The 17,173-nt window shown below is 38.0% G+C and overlaps 1 long non-coding RNA gene across 2 annotated transcripts in view; it reads right to left on the reverse strand.

The window, feature by feature from the left end:
• LOC149311969 (uncharacterized) overlaps window positions 1–16,920 on the reverse strand; it is a 32,561-nt gene extending 15,641 nt beyond the window's left edge. For both annotated transcript variants that reach the window (XR_016281393.1, XR_016281394.1), the window contains exons 1-4: window positions 16,323–16,920; window positions 5,126–5,219; window positions 4,490–4,558; window positions 346–424 (exon numbers count right to left, since the gene is read on the reverse strand). This is a non-coding gene — a long non-coding RNA (uncharacterized LOC149311969). The remainder of the gene's footprint in view (window positions 1–345; window positions 425–4,489; window positions 4,559–5,125; window positions 5,220–16,322) is intronic.
• Between the last annotated feature and the right edge of the window lie 253 nt (window positions 16,921–17,173).

Genomic DNA, 17,173 nt, shown 5'->3' on the forward strand with positions numbered 1-17,173 from the left:
TACACCACAAAAAAAGGAGTAATTCAACATGTCTTAGCAAACCTTTTATCCAAAGCATCATGCATGTGTGAAATGAAACATCCAAGTCAGATAAGCCTTGCATATGTAAAGAAAATCACTCTGAACCTTCTAGAAACTACTGAAGGCTTCCTGGAAAATGCATTCTCTCATCAGATACACAATTTACTACACTGCACTGGCTGAAGTGGGGTAAGTTGGAGGCAGTTATTTGGACGAGATCACAAAAGTAATGAGACAAAGAGATTATAGAAATAAGGAATTCAAAATGTATGAGCCAAGTAGAGTAACACCAAACAAAGATATACTGAGAATGAGGAAACTTACCATGGTCTGGTAGTGCACAGTTCAGTAGCAGTTCAGTGCCTGAATGGTAGATTGCTGGGAGCACCTGGTCATCACTGAGCTTTGTGAAGAAAGATAATCATTTGAGTTAATTGCATAAATAATAAAGGCAAAGAAACCAATGACTAAGTCTAAGGTCAATAGTTCCCCTATGCTGGTATGAATTGTATGCATGCATTAAACTAGGCCAGGTTAGAAGTACATCTTATCTTTAGGGCAGTGTAGATGATGGGCCTGTGTTGGAAATCAATGCATCATTCTTCTAATTGGACATGTCCTTCCTTTGGGCTCTCCCACCAGGTTCTTTCATCACACTACTGGCTATTTAATTCTGTCGCTTTCTATTGCTTGTAACTATGGCCATGTCTGCACTAGTAATGTACAACAGTTTCAGAGCCTTTACACTGTCCATCTTGCTCAAGGAATGCCATGGAAATTGTGTGTCTAGATAGTGGTCAAAATTTCTAACAATAATTTTCAGTCATTCATGATGATAATTCTCCAATATAGAGAGAAACAATCATGTTCTTTTTTTTAAATTTCAGACCCTAGTACTTTTGAAGTGCAGATATGCCCCAAGCCCTCAATTCCCAAGGAATTGACTTTGGCAGAATCGTGTGTGTGTGTGTGTGTGTGTGTGTGTGTGTTAATCTCATTATTATTGTTGTTATAATTTATTTTAAAAGCCTATCACTACATATGGCACATTACAAATAAAAGCAGGGGAAAGCCATCTTAGTTCCCTGCCCTCAGGCTTACAATTTCATTGAACTCAATATGATTTATTTCTTAATGGACATGTTGCAATCATATTAGTTTGGTTTTATTCTTTTTTTCCTTGTTCGCAAAATACAAGCCCCTTGGTGACAATGTCAAATGGCCATTTCCCTCTCTTCTGTCAGATAAACAATATGGACATCTCAGTAGGCAAATCACATTTTAAAACCCTATAATGTATAAATTACACTTTGTTCACTTGTAACTGACTGCTCCTGACAGATTAACAACTAAATTTGGTGATCCTGCATACAGGAGCTTCATCCGCACTGTAGGAATAATCCAATTTGTTCCCACTTTAACTGTCATGGATTTATGCTATGGAATTCCGGGAATGGTAGCTTGTTGTGGCACCAGATTGAAGCAAAGCCACAACAAACTACCATTCCCAGAATTCCACAGCATGGAGCCATGGCAGTTAAAGTGGGGCCAAACCGGATTGTTCCTAAAATGCAGATGCAGCCTAGGAAACTGGATAGAGCTGTTTGCTTTCCTACCAGCCAGCCCTTCAAGGCCTTGCAGATTGCTAAACCAGGCAAAGCAGTTTTGTTCTTTTCAGCCAAGTGAGCTCCCCCACTATGTCAGTCGGCTTTGCCTCTGACTCTGTCATGTACACTTAGCTATACTCTTTGATGCTATTTCTTCATTGCATCACTTTGGAAGTCTGGTTGCTATAGCAACTGAGCACAGCTTTAACAATCTGTTTGTGGTCCACCTATTTCAAGTAGACATTATTCTGGATTTCTTCATATTTCAGTGCCTGCTATTTAGTTAGGCATGCAGCACAGGAGATAAAGAGATTCAGTTCTATCTCCAGTGACTTTTTCAGAGCCAGGGGGGCAGTCACACACCACATGGGCTTACCACTACATAGATGTATCTGCTACATGGATGTGTCTGTTCTCATCTAACAGATGAGATGTGGAGGTGCACTTTTAATAAGGTAATTATCACAATTTGTAGTTTCTGCACGCCAGTTTCCTCTGCTCTCTCTGGCTGCATCCGCACTGCAGAACTAATTAAATTTGACACCACTTTAACTGCCCTGGCTGAATGCTTGGGAATACTGGGAATTATAGTTTTGTGAGAGATTTAGCCTTTTCTGTCAGAGAGCTGGTGGTGGCATAAATGGATTTTCACATGCAGAACCAGCGCACATGTGGATGCACTGCCGAAGTGTGTTGAAGTAGGAAAAGTAGCTCACAAATGGGCACTGACCATGTGTACGAACAACAAAGTACAAAGACTAACTCTTTAATTTGCATTGTCATAGTGAATTGAATATTACATTGACATTGCTCATTGTGAAGACAACCATGTGCATTGACCACATACATTGTACTATGAGGTTACTCAGTATGGAGGTTGTACAATGACAACATAATATAACTCAGTGGGTGTCTATTTATGGTATGATGGATCTCGGCCTTAGCCTCCATATGAATGGGCATATCAATTTACAATGACAAAATATTAGTATTTCGTATTAAAGGCATGAGTCCCAGTCCAGCAAATTTAGGAAATCCCATTATAGTTCTTTGATGGGTAACCTAATGAAATTCAACATACTAATGTTGAAACCCAATACAAAAATTTTAAAAGAATTCTATGCTAGAAGATCAGTTTTATGTTCAGCAGTGGGCAGGTACATACTATTTAGTTATTCTGGTCAGAGAAAGGTGCAAGCACACTTCAGTGAACAATGCCTCTGACAAATAAATTCTTTTTAGAAGGTTTTTTAATGCCTGCCCAGGCCTCCCTTTTCTTCCTCATCCTCTATCTAACTGGAAGATTTTTAGCAGCATCAACATTGGGAGGAGGATGAAGGACAGCTGGAGAAACAGTTTTTATATGCCAATTTGCAGTAGCATATCTGCAGTAACAGCTTGCACTGGGAAATAATGGGTTTCTGCTGTAGCTGATCCTACTGTAACTGTGTGTTCCTGCCTTCAACAAGCAGAAAAACAAAAGTTGTTTCCAAAATACTTTACTGAGCATGCATAAACAGCAAAAGATAGAGAAATCAGAATAGCACATAAGCCTACTTCTCTATTTAGTCCTAGCATGTTAAGGAAAAAAAAAGGATTCAGATCTATAGATTTGGTCACTAAAATGGAAATAATAAGAAAAGTGGAGGCTGGTGATTTTGTATCACAAGAACAAATATGAATGAAATTAATTGGTGTTCTTGGAGAAATCACTTGAAGTATCTCCTACCTTACAAGACTCAAGTCATGGTCTCAGCCTCACCTACCTCACAAGGGAAATTACGGAGAACTAAGAAATTACAAATTTCAAGCCAGCTTGACAGTTATGCCATGAATTTTCACTTCATAATTTTCTCTCTCTTTCAGTCTGACATATATGGGCAGGTTTCACTGATGAAGAATTCCCATGGACCAAGATGAACTGGTTTTAAAAGCAGGTTTTGAATCCTGACAGTCCTCTTCTTCTGATGAGCTTTGGTTCACATTAAGCACTGAGCCTAGGAGGTTCCTAAACCAGCACCTCCATTTTAAAGGAGTTCATAAAGGTTAGGAAAAAGGTGACTATAGAGAGCTCCTGCCACTCAGAGTGGTATGATATGACTCACTTCCCGAAACTGTAATCTAAATAGCTAATTTGTGCACTAATATGCAGCACATGAGAAGCCCTACATGGGCTATTTTCAAGATAATGCTGTTCCAGAGACATCTCAGTTTTGCCTGAATTTGGCTAGATGTCCTCTGCTTTGACAGGCTCTTGCCTATTAAACAATAAAAAAGAGATGTAGGGGAAATGTGCTTCAAGAAGGCAGATGGTTCTATGCCCTTTATTGTTGGAAAGGAAACTTTTTGTCCACATTTTCCCTTGCTACAGAACTTCTGGTCTATGATGCAATGTTTGTTTATCAGTGAGAAGTTATCACATTTGTTTACCTACCCCAAAAATGCTTGAACACAGGCACAGGGGAGAAAATTAATGGGAGGGGGAACAGTTATAATAGTGGTTGAGCAATAAAAGTCTGCATGAGAAGGGGAATAAGGACCAGCTAATAAGACTAAAGAAGTACTGCAGGAAACTGATGATAAATCCTATAATTTGACATTGTCTGTTCAAAAATAATTGGGCTTTGGAAGCAGGTTAATTATTGACATCTATCTGCACAGATTCTGAGTAAGTCATGAAAGCATCTGCTTCTCCTCTGAACGGAAAAGTGAGAAGAGCAATACCAATTGCAAACAGTTGGTAAAACAATATGACAGTCGTATCTGTAGAAAATACTTTTGTAACCTAAATTGATCATTATATAACTTATTTGAATAAAACAGATTATATGAATGGAGCACTTAATGCTCAATAGGCATACCTGTGTGGTTTCGCTCCTTAAACTATTATGTGCTTAATTTGTTATCATCAATACTGGAGTGGTGAGGAGCTGCTCAAGAAATAAGAAAAAAAAGTTTATTAGCAGATTAAATGTAAACATACTAATTATGGTGTCCTTTAAACTGATAATAAATTGAACTACACAGGGAAGGCTTGGGGAAAAATAGATAAGCGTTCAACATGAATGAAGCATCTTGGAATTCTGTTCTGAGTGATGCATTGGCATTTTTTTGGCATTTGCTTATATATTGTATTATATTCAGAAGTAGGTGTGTGTGAGAGAGAGAGAGAGAAGGGGGGGGGGCTTCAATTTACCAGTCAACTGATGGTGACCCCATTAAATTCATAGGATTTTCTTAGTCAGGGAGTACTCAGAAGTGGTTTGCCATTGTCTTCTTCTGAGATATAGACTACAGCACTTGGTATTCCTTGTTGCTCCTCATACAAGTACTAACCAGCCCTTACCCTGCTTAGCTCTCAAGATGGGATCTAGTGCCTTCAGGTATTTAAAATTCATAGTGACAGTTATAAAGTGCTAATTTATGCTGGGGAACAGAGCAGAGATCCCAGGTTGACAAATCAGGATATGTATATATTTGTTATAAAGTCCATCTACCTTAACAGCCACCACACTGTAGTCTTGTACATAGCTGTAGGGCATTTCCAGATGGAGGGGTTGTCATACTGTGATGCTGTTACATCTTTTTCTCCTTAGCAGATTTTGTTGTGATAAAGAAAAAGACAGAAGCAGCAGTGGAAAAACAAGGGAGGATTGTGTTAGAAAATGAAAGCATCATAAAAATAAAGCAACTTCCCCCCCACCCCCCACTATGGACAAAATCCTTTTCACAATCTTGCCTGAAGGAAACAAACATAGGAAAAGCACATGCACATTAACCATATATTTAATCTCTAGCATGTTAGCAGGAGAGCAGTAAGCTGTATACTTGGAAAGAGTAACCCATTTTCTGTATGCATTTTTTTGGTATTCATTTTATGCATGCATAAAATGGCATTTGTATTAATAGGAAAGGTCATTGCCCATATTAATTCATAACAAAATATTTTTTTCTCCTTTGTGTGGGAGAATATATGTGAAATCTAATGGATAGTTCTTACAGGCCCCTCATATTTGGAATAAATCTCATAGGGAAATATTTGCCCGGCATTTGGATTGGTTATATAAGAGAGGAAAAAATAGTTTTTGTGTAATGTGAAATTAAACAATCCACCAGACAGATCGATATGTATTTTCAGGACATGGCTCCAATACACTTGGGGCTGCTGTACACACCATGGAAAATTGACTGATGCAACAAGAGAAAAATTGTCTGTGTGAAAAGATTCCACCATTTGTTTATAATTTGCTTAACTAAAAGAGCAATTCTACATTCTCAGGCATCAATCTCATTGAGTTCAATGGTTGGTGTATGTGTGGGCATATGCATGCTTTCAGGCTGCCTGTCCACATGACTCATATATAAAATTAAGGATTATGTTACCTGCTGTAATAAATCACAAAGAAGAGCCAGCATGGTGTAGTGATTTGAGTGCTGGACTACAACTCTGGGGGCCAGGGTTCAAATCTCTGATGAGCCATGGAAATAAGTCACACTCTCTCAGCAAGGGGGGGAGATGATAGAAATATTGTTTGTATGGTTCATATCTGAAGTAACCTCCTCCTCCTTCTTCTTGTAAAATCATTAAATTCTCGGTCTAAAATTACTTAACATCATCACTGTATTCATATATAAAATTCAGAGAGGAAGTTAAACATTCTGAGGCACAGAGCTGCATTCTTACATATATGTTACAAGTTTTAATCTCTCCAGCAATTTGTATTATCACCATATGTTTCACTTTAAGGCCAAGGCCCTACATAGTCAAGTGTAGCATAAAAGATGTGTCTGTGGAACTCAGCTGCAGCTCCCCCATCTTCACCCTTGGACTCATCATAGCCAGATGTAGACTGAGAACATCTTCTGCCAAAATGTGCTAAAGTCCTTTGGAGATCTCAGCAGATTATATCTTTGGCCTGCACCTGACTATGAGATTTTCTCCAATCCCCTCCATTCTCCACCAGCAACATAATGGCCATGGGAGGGGGCTATTACAGTGCAATAGTGAACTGGGGGGGGGCATTGGATGCTGAGTAGGGATGAAAAGACTAGCAACATCTGCAATGATTACAAAAATGCATATGCAGCCATAAAATGGACTTACACATGCTTATGTCACTAACAAGATGCTAGGCATACAGTGCAATTAGTGACATATGTGCAGGACAAAATATATTATAAACAACAAAAGCACAAATAGTTGGCAATGACTACAATTACAAACTTTCAATGTTTATATGTGTCCAGCATGGCATGTGGATGCAGTCTTATCTCTTCACAAGATAAAGGCAGAAACTGATGTATATGTTTCCAGAGTACTTAATGATTATTGATCTCTGTCTTCTTTCTATATTTCTCATGTGACTGAGAATATCCAGTACAGTGGACCCTTCCCATCTGTGGGGATTTGGTTCTTCCACCACCATCCCCAGGATGGCAAAAAACACTGACAGGTGCATCCCATATTATTCAATGGTGGCAACATGTTCATGGAAATGTCAGTATGCATGCACTGCCATTTAATAATATGGGATGTGGCAGTCCCTGGGAGGTTAAATCCACAGATTGCCAGCTCACCAATATGAAAAGCCCAGTGAATTCATGAAAGGCAATTGGTTTGTGTGCCTCAGTTTTCATTAGGGCAATTACTCTCTGCTAGCTTTTAGTATGAACTTTAAAAAGGGACCATCCAGCTTGCTGAACTTATTTTTAGGATATGGTGTGGCACATTGGAAAGAACTGTTTAAGTCTGGACAAAGATCCAGAACAGATTCACCATTCCAGTGACATCCAATCCCTCAGCCTCCACTAGTGTGGGATATATCTATGCCAGTGCTGCACCTTCTATGTCATGTGAATTGTGGTACTGCTATGGTTCTCCCCTGTGCATTTCACTTTTCCCATAGGAATACTAAATGCAGACAATATTGGGCAGCTTGAAGAATACCCTATCATATCTGGTAATGAGAAACATGATCCAAGAGGCATTCCCTGAACATTGACTAGACAATGTAAGACCACTCCAGTGTTTAGATCAGATTAACCATGCCAACAATACACTTTAGAACATGTGTCAGTTTTTTCTGAATCCATATATAAATTCACTAAAATTTGTAATAACCCTTGTTTGCTCACTGCCTTGGTTTTGTGGAAGAAATGGAGGCATCTCTTGGCTCCGTACCCTTCCCCTTTACGGCCTTTTCTTATTCACCCTCTTTTCCAGAGCCCAGAAAAATAGGCACAAGTTTGAGGTTGGGAGGTTTTTGACCTGTGTACAGTTAGGGACCTATTCCACAATGGGACAACTATCACAATCGAGCAACTAATCTGTGCTCTGGTCATCAGAACTGGTATCAAATAATACAGATACATTTATTCTTAAAGAAACTGCTTCAGATACAGGAATATCCTCATCCACTTGCTTTTTTTGAAAACATGTGCATCTCTCTGGCTATATATTCTAAAGGCCAAATAGCATGCATATATAATTGTCTGCTAGAAGAAACATTTCGGAACTCAATACTTCATAAGGCAGGATGGGAAGCAGAACTTTCCCTTTCAATTGATAGTAAGACCTGGGAAAATATATGGACTCATTTACCATTTAAAACTAGTTCCATTGCCATTAAAGAGAATACTATCAAGTTGGTCTATCAGTGGTACCTCACCCCAGTCAAATTGGCTCAAATTGGACTAGGACTCTGAGAGACCTGCATTGCAGTCCTTGCTCATCTATGGAGACCCAGTGGCTAACATTGGGCAACTCACAATTTTCCCAGTGTAAGAGGAAGACAATGGCAATCCTCTCAATAAATCTTGCCAAGGAAGTCCTGCAGTGGGGGTGCCATATGTTGAAGTCAACTTGAAGGCAATAGAACAATGTAAAGAGGGTATATTCTTTCACAAACAATAGTAGAAAAAAGCTATTTCTTGTTAATATTCCTTTCCAGCAATACACAAGCAAAATAATAATAATGAATCTGGAGTAGTTATAAAAATGCATGGGGATATGGGTTAAGACATTAACTTAGGTCCAACACACACTGTAGAAATAACCCAGTTTAGATCACTTTAACTACCATGGCTCACTGCTGGGGAATCCTGGGAATTGTAGTTTATTGTGGCACCAGAGCTCTCTGACAGAGATGGCTAAATGTCCTGCAAAACTACAATTCCCAGAATTCCTAGCATTAAGCCAGTGCAATTAAAGCGGTCTCAAACTGGATTATTTCTGCAGTGTGCGTTGGACCTTAGTTACCTAAATTATAATTGCATTCCACCTTTCTCACCAAATGGGACTCAAAGTGTCTCAGAGTAATTTAGAATCAAAATACAATTAACACATTAAACAATATCAGCTATTAAAATTGAATTAAATCATATGTCCAATTCATAACAAGCAAAAAAATCAATTTAAAAATAATTGAGAAGATACAATATCCAAAAAGTAATAAGCCCCAGTAAAAAAATCCTTAGCAGTCACTTGCCAAAGGACTGCTTGAATGCAGACTATAGCTACTGGTAGAATAGGGAGGGGAACAGGTTCCAGAGACTAAGGACCTGCTGGAAGCCAAAGTGATGGTAGAATTTTTATAAACTGGACCTTTATAAACTGTCCCCAGGTTTAGACTTTTCTATAAAATATTACCCTGCCTGCTTCACACATATTTATATAGGGATGTAGCTGATGCCTTCCATTTGTTACACTCTTGGATTAGTTATACGTATTCTTTCTTTCTTTCTTTCTTTCTTTCTTTCTTTCTCAAGTGCACACACACACACACACACTTATTAACACATTTTTTCCAGTCCTCCTTTTGGTTGTCAATTTTTTTTTCTAATCAAGAAAAGAAATGTAGACAAAAATGAGGGAATAGCTATATTATAGCTTTTGACTACTAACACTAGAAGCCATTGATTTGGAAGCACTTTCTACCCACATGGGTACTTTTGTGCTGGTTGGCTACCATCAACAAGAAAGTGCAATCTATATAAGGCTGGTAAACAGCCAGCAATCTGGTTGTCTGGCTGTGGCAAGGTCTGATGGTTTCCAGTAGACTAGACTAAGACACTTCTGTAAAGGTAGGTGAATCTGTTCTTTTAAAACATTTCAAGTTTGTATGCATAGGTGGAGTAGAACAAATATTTTGTCTTAGTATATTTTGCACTGGTATTTTAAACCAGATGTGGGAAGCCTGCAGCCATCCAAATGTTGGCGGACTGCAATTCCCAGAATTCCTTACCACTTTCTGTGCTGACTAGTCTTGCTGTGACTTGCTGTCCAATAGTGGCCACCATCCTATATGGGGATTACGTCTTTCTGTGCTTTATAGATTATAGCAAATCCTTTGATTGTGTAGATCATAAAAACTTTTGGTCACTCTTAAAGAAACTGGCGTGCCACAACATCTGATCAACCTGATACATAACTTGTACTCAGGACAAAAGGCTACTATCAGGAAAGAATATGAAGAAACAGAATGGTTTCCAATTGGTAAGCGGGTCAGGCAAGGGTGTATTTTATCACTCTAGCTGTTTAACTTTTGTACTGAACATATAATGCCTAATGCAGGATTAGATTTTGAGGAAAGAAGTTTGAAAATCGGAGGAAGAAACATGAACAATTTAAGATATGCAGATGACACCGTACTGCTAGCAGAAAATAGCAAAGACGTTGAATTATTATTGAGTAAAATCAAGGCAGCAAGTGCAAAGACACATTTACTGATGAACATTAAGAAAATACAATGGATGACCACAGATTATTTACATAACATTAGAACAGACAATTAAGACATTGAAACAGTTCAAGATTTTCCATATCTTGGGCCAATCATTAATCAGAATGGAGACTGTAGTCAAGAAATCATGAGAAGGCTAAGACCTGGAAGGGCAGCTATGAAGGAAATAGAGAAATACAATTCAATTCTAAAGTTAGGATTGCTCATGTCATTGTATTTCCCATTTTTATGTATCATTGTGAAAGGGCAGTGAAGAAAGCTGATAGAAAGAAAATAATCTCATTTAAAATGTGATACATAGAAGAGTTCTATGCATACTGTAGACCGCTAAAAAGGCAAATAAAGGGGAACTTGAGCAAATCAAGCCAGACCTCTCCCTAGAAGATTATTAAACTGAGACTGTTGTACTTTGGTCATACCATGAGAGAAGACATGACTCATTGGAAAAGATATTAATGCTTGACAAGGTAGAAGGCAGTAAGAAAAGAGGAAGGGCACATTACAAATGGATAGACTCAATCAAAGAAACTCTGATTCTGCAAGACCTGAACAGTGCTGTTGATGATAGGGCAACTTCAAGGTCTCTCATTCATAGGATTGCCATAAATTGAGGTTGACTTGACAGCACTTAACAGCAACAAATACAAAAGTATATGAAGAAGGGATAACATAACTCTTTTTTTTGTCACATGACTGTAACATTTACTTACTTCAGTAGTTACTGGAGTGTGACTCAACCAAATGGCAGAGGAAGACCATCACATTAATATCATATAATAGTTTGTTATGGATCTTGAGGCAACGACAAGGCAGACAGGAGGAATGCATGTGTTTTGCAAAAGCTAGTAGGTTGTAACATTCATATATTTATTAATGTTAAAAGTAACTGAGCAGGAAACTATGTAATTACTTTTGTTAAAGTCAGATTTTTTTTAAGGTGCAAATTTGTCAGCAACTGTTGGGAGTAGTGCTAGGGAAGAGGTCTATGAATAGCCAGGATCAGCAAAAAGACAAATAAATGGTTCTGAAAACAAACCAAACTTGAACTCCCACTGGAAGTCAAAATTACTAATCTGAGGTTGTTGTACTTTGGACTTAATGAGGTGACATGATTAATTGGAAAAAGAGGATAATACCTGGTAAAATGGAATACAGTGGACCCTTGTTATCCGCTGGAGTTTCGTTCCAGGAACCCCTGTGGATAACAAAATCTGTATATGTTCAAGTCCCATTAAATACTATGGCATACCAAAATGGGGTCCCTTATATAAAATGGGAAAATCAAGGTTTGATACTTGAAAATTATACTTTTTTTGAATATATTCAAGCCGTGGATGCTTGAATCCGTGTATTAAAAAAATCTGTGAATAAGGAGGGCCAACTGTACAGTAGCAAAAGATAAATACCATGTCATATATCAATAAATAATAATAATAATATAGTTTATTTGTACCTCCCGCCTCTCCCATGGATCGAGCCGGGATTACAACCTTAAAAGACACTTAGTACAATTTACAATCAATACAACAATAAAATACTAACACTGAATTCACCAAGGATTCCTATTAGTCACAGCTCTAAATCTGTAGGCCCTGAGTAGAACACTTAGAAATCTTTAATTCCTAGGGTTGCCATGAAGTTGATTTAATAGCAAATGACAAACAACTGTGGACAAAGATATAACTGAAAGTATTTACTTTTAAAACTGTAACTTTCCAAGATCAACTTTCAATTTTGTCCCATATTGTTTCACACTATTTCTAGGTTTTGAGAAGTATTTTCTATTGCCTGCCAAGAAATCCATAGCAGTCCTTAGTACTGGGAATCATATATGCAAATCTGAATCATGGTGGTGAGGTTCCTCTACACTTTCTGCCCTGTGCAGTTTATCAGGTGGTGAATGATTTTCCTTTAAAAGATGATGCATGTAAGTAAAACCACCACAGAGCTGCTCAACTAGTTTGACATGTTGGTTTATGGTACCAGGTATGTCTGTTAAGAGAGACTGAAGGCTTTTATTTTATTTTCTTCTTTCTCTCTCTATTTTATTATTTTTAAAATACAGATATTTAAAGTGGTTGGACTGACAATAGTTTGATGACAGTGGTGATGTATAAAACTTATCAGTTCTATAGACAGATTAAACAAAAACAGGCTTAGTTTATAGGCTTACAGTCTGAAAGACATGACACAAAAGAGAAAAAGGGACTGTGTATTCCATTTAGTTACTTTCTACTAAAGCAGAAAGCATTATTATAACATTGCAAATTGGTCCAGTCAGAGCACAATATATCTAACTCTCTGTCTATGTATTCTATTCCTTTTGAATACATGATTAAAAACTACCACATCTACACTGTATTATTACAATATAGTCTACAGTCAGCCCTCCATATCCATGGATTTTTTTTTAGCATCGATTCAACTAACATGGCTTGAAAATATTCCAGAAATATATAAAATTCAAAAAGCAAATCTTGAGTTTGCCATTTCATATAAAGGATACAATTTTACTATGTTACTGTATATAATGGGACTTGAGAAACCACCAGTTTTGGTATCCACGTGGGTACTGGAACCAAACCCCAGCAGATATCAAGGGCCAAGTGTATACTTTAGTGTATTTTTAAAGAGTCTTCAGAAATTACAATGGTCCAGAATGGAACTGTGAGATTGCTGGTGGCTGCCTGAAACATTACTGTGTATACTCATGTATAAGTCTAGAAATTTTAGTCAAAGATTTGACTCCAAAAAACTAAGTTGACTTATCAATGGGTCAGTGTAAGTATTGTACTTTAATTTTAAAAAGGAATCATCACCTGGCAAAAGGCAAAAGCATAATGTCTCCTGGAATCACTGACCCCATTCTCTTCTCTCATCCATCCAGCTTTTAGTATAAGCACAAACATGCCTCTGGAATTTTGTAAGTTTTTTGGCATTGTTTTCCATTGCTTCATCCTTTAGCTCTTTTGTTCATGCCTCTTTACCATCAGCATATTCATGGATCATGTCAAAATCCATAATTTTGGTCCCAAAACCTGCCCTTGACTTATACAAGAGGTCAATTTATAGTCCAGTATATACAGTAAACCATGTTTCTTCTGTAAAGGCTCCATTATTATTATTATTATTATTATTATTATTAACCTTTATTTATAAAGCACTGTAAATTTACACAGCGCTGTACATACAATCTTTTTAATTGGACAGTTCCCTGCCCTCAGGCTTACAATCTAAAAAGACACGACACAAAGGGAGTGGTGTTGGGGAAGGGGCCTTTCTAGCAGGATAATACATATAAAATACATAGCAATATAGGAAATGATTCAATAAAACAGGCACCAAAAGAACATCAAATAGTAAGCGACAATTATGCAATGCCTGGGAAAGTTTCTCTGAACAGGATGGTCTTCAACTCCGTTTTGAAGCTGGTTAAAGAAGTGATGGCTCTTGCTTGTGGGGGAAGAAGGTTCTAGGAGTGAGGGGCAGCAAGTGAAAAGGGGAGAATCCGAGATGGGGCAGAGGAAATCCTGGGCTGGGACAGTAGACCACTGTTACTCATTTGTTTCTGGGCACAATTCAAAATGTTAGTGATTAGCTTTGAAGCCCTAAATTATTTAAATGCAACATACTTTAGGAATTATCCCTTCCTTTACCAAGCTGCCTGAACTCCAAGATTCGAGGAACTATGGAAGCATGACTGGTGGGGTCAAGGGAAAAGATCTGCTTAGCAACTGTGCCTAAACAATTAAATACTTTGCCCTGGGAGCTGGGCTGACACCCTGTGTGATGGTATTTTGTTGGTTGATTAAGACTTTTCTATTTTATTAATTTTATTCACTTCTGTCTACTGCAACCACTTGCCCTTATTATAATTATGTTTGTAATTTTATTGTATTATCGGTTTTATTATTATCCTTATCAGTTGTCTTGTGTAGTGTGTAAACATTAAAAACATGGGATATAAATGTTTGAATTTATAAATATATAGTAACAGCAAGCTCATGTGTTACTATGCATTATTATTCACATTATACACACAAGAAAAATTAGAAATAGAAGGGTAATTATACTGTCTGTTACAGTTTCTGCTATATGAATAAAGTGTATATTTTATTATATTTGCAATAAATAATATCTGAACATTCAGTGGAAATATTTCCAATAAAGGGTATTATTTCCTTAAATGTGGAGTACATTATACCTTAAAAGCCATGTTTCTGTCTTAATGGGACAGTTGCCCCTCCGTTTTCACAGACTTCAGATCCACAACCCTCGCTTTCTCATGAGGAGCAAATGGAAGGGGTTAAAATGGGGCGCGCATCCAACCCACGTGCCCATGGCCGCTAGCAAGCATCCCCCCCCCCCATTCAAGCCTATGGGGTTTGAATATCTGTGAGTTTCCATTTTCATGGGGCGGGGGCGGGTCTGGAACAGAAAACGGAGGGCTGACTATATATTGTTTTTCAGCTCCAGTTAACTCTTCTTACCAAATTACTCTTCTTTTCCTATGATCAGGGTTGCTAACAAGATTAATGATCCACACAGCAAATATCCACACTGTGCTTCAAATCTGACTAGATTAAGCTTGTATTTGATGTGCACTGCTTCTTGTTTTTGGAATACCACTCTGGACATCCTTGGCTAAGTACTCCACTTGAGGTAATAACTATGTAAATGTTTATTGAACCATAGTTTAACGTTCCTTTTGTGAGCTTGTATCCCATCCATTTAATATAGCCACAAGGAAGAGTTCACCAGTTTTAATTTCAATTTTTGACAAACCACATTTTACCATTGTATCCATGTCTAATCAAACTGTAGTTAGTCTTTACTAAAGCAAAATCAAACAAAGGCTGTGTCTAAATAGGCCTGAATACTCTGGGTGCAGTCTGGAGTAGTCCTGTCTCAAAGCTGTCCTGAATTCCCCCTATTACCTGGTCACTGATGCCAAGCAGTTTACATGTGCATCCCACTATGCTGCCTGATGGTGTGAATAATTTCCTCTGTGCCTGAAAATGAAGGAGCCAGTGTCAGTCATATGGCTGGGTGTCTTGTTCTGACCTCAGAAGGAGCGACTTATGCCAGTGGTGGCAGTGGGTGGCACAGCAGGATGTGCATGTGAACAGCTGCCCAGCATCATTTCAGAGGGTTCCAGATTTTCTGGGAAGATCCAAGTGTTTTGGACTTCAGCTCCCAGAATTCCAGACCATTGGCCAAAATGGCTGAGGTTTCTGGTAGCTGAAGGATCAGAGTTTGGGAATCACTGATCTAGAGCAAAAAGTGAGTACTTAAAATCTGTTTGCTGCCATGCAAGACCTGATCAGGGCTGTTGATGACAGGGAGACTGAGAGGTCTCTCATTCATAGAGAGTCGAATAAGTCAAAGTCAACTTGACAGCAGTTAACAACCACCACTACATTCTGGAGAAACAATAGATCCAGGAACACACCCAAGCTACAAATCTATTTTTTTCAAGGGAACTGCAACCATATCTGGAATAGTTTGAACCATCTCCTCTATATCAAAATTTAACTATCTCTTATTTTGACCAGTAACATCTCTGTCTTGTCTAGACAGAGTTTAACCCTGTTAGCCCCCATTCTCTTGTACTGACTTTGGACATAGTGTTATAACTTCCACTCTTTTCCTAGTATTGGATAATTTGAGTATGAATAGCTTCAGCACAAATAATTTAATGTCTTTACCTAGCAGTTTAATCTAGTTGGGGAGAAAAAGTGAAAGGGAGATGAAATGGAGACTCAAAGTACTTCACAAACCAGCACAGATGGGCAGAACAGCTGTCTCAGAAACCAGCTTGTGAGATTCAACTTCTAGATAAGAATAGAACCACGGAAGAGTGATACCACATAGCACAGGGCAGGGAAACTTTTAACATCAGTAGTTTTGTACCACAGCTACCATAATTCGTACATTTGTCTTCAGACCTTACCTGAAATTCAGTGTCCAGTTCTGGACATCACAATTCAAGAGGCATATTGACAAGCTGGAACATGTTTAGAGAAGGTCAACCAAAATGGTGGAAGGTCTGGAAAACATGTCCTATGAGGACTAGCTGGATATGTTTAGCCTGGGAAAGAGAAAGTTTAAAGGTGACATGATATCCATGTTTAAATAATTGAAGAGATGTCATATTGAGGTCATATTGAGTTTGGAGTAAGCTTATTTCTCCTGATCCAAACACTAAGATACAGGGCAATGGATGCAAACTACAGCAAAAGAGGTTATATCTAAACATTAGGAAGAAATTCCTGATGATAAGAGTTGTTAGACAGTGGAACACACTCCCTTGGACTGTGATGGAGTCTCCTTCTTTAGAGGTTTTTTAAAGAGAGGCTGAATGGCCATCTGTCAGGAGTGCTTTGATTGTGTCTTCCTGCACAGCAGGGGGCTGGAATAGACGGTCCTTGTTGTTTCTTCCAGCTCTGTGATTCTTGCTAGGACTTCTCTGAGTTGAAGTCAAAAGCATCTGAAAGGTTAAAATGTCCACATTGAAGAATGGCTGTATAAACTATTGGACTATATGGCTATAGATAAACTCACATGTATATTAAGAGGAAAGAATTGGAGGAAAATGATTGGAAACTCGTTATAACATTTCTGGTGAAAGAGTGGGGAGAGAATATGAAAGTAGATCTGTGGTGAAAGCAAGAATATGATATATAGGTGTAAAATAAGAATATATAATTTCACTCCCATTAAGGAAATTGGGAGAGGGTTGTGATAAATAAAGGATTAGTTATTAAAAGAAGAAATTGATCATGGTGAATAAATATTAAGCTA

The sequence above is a fragment of the Sceloporus occidentalis genome, unplaced genomic scaffold (genome assembly GCF_023333645.1).
Source record: "Sceloporus occidentalis isolate IW3139 unplaced genomic scaffold, rSceOcc1.0.p SCAF_5, whole genome shotgun sequence".
In the NCBI taxonomy this organism is placed as follows: domain Eukaryota; kingdom Metazoa; phylum Chordata; class Lepidosauria; order Squamata; family Phrynosomatidae; genus Sceloporus; species Sceloporus occidentalis.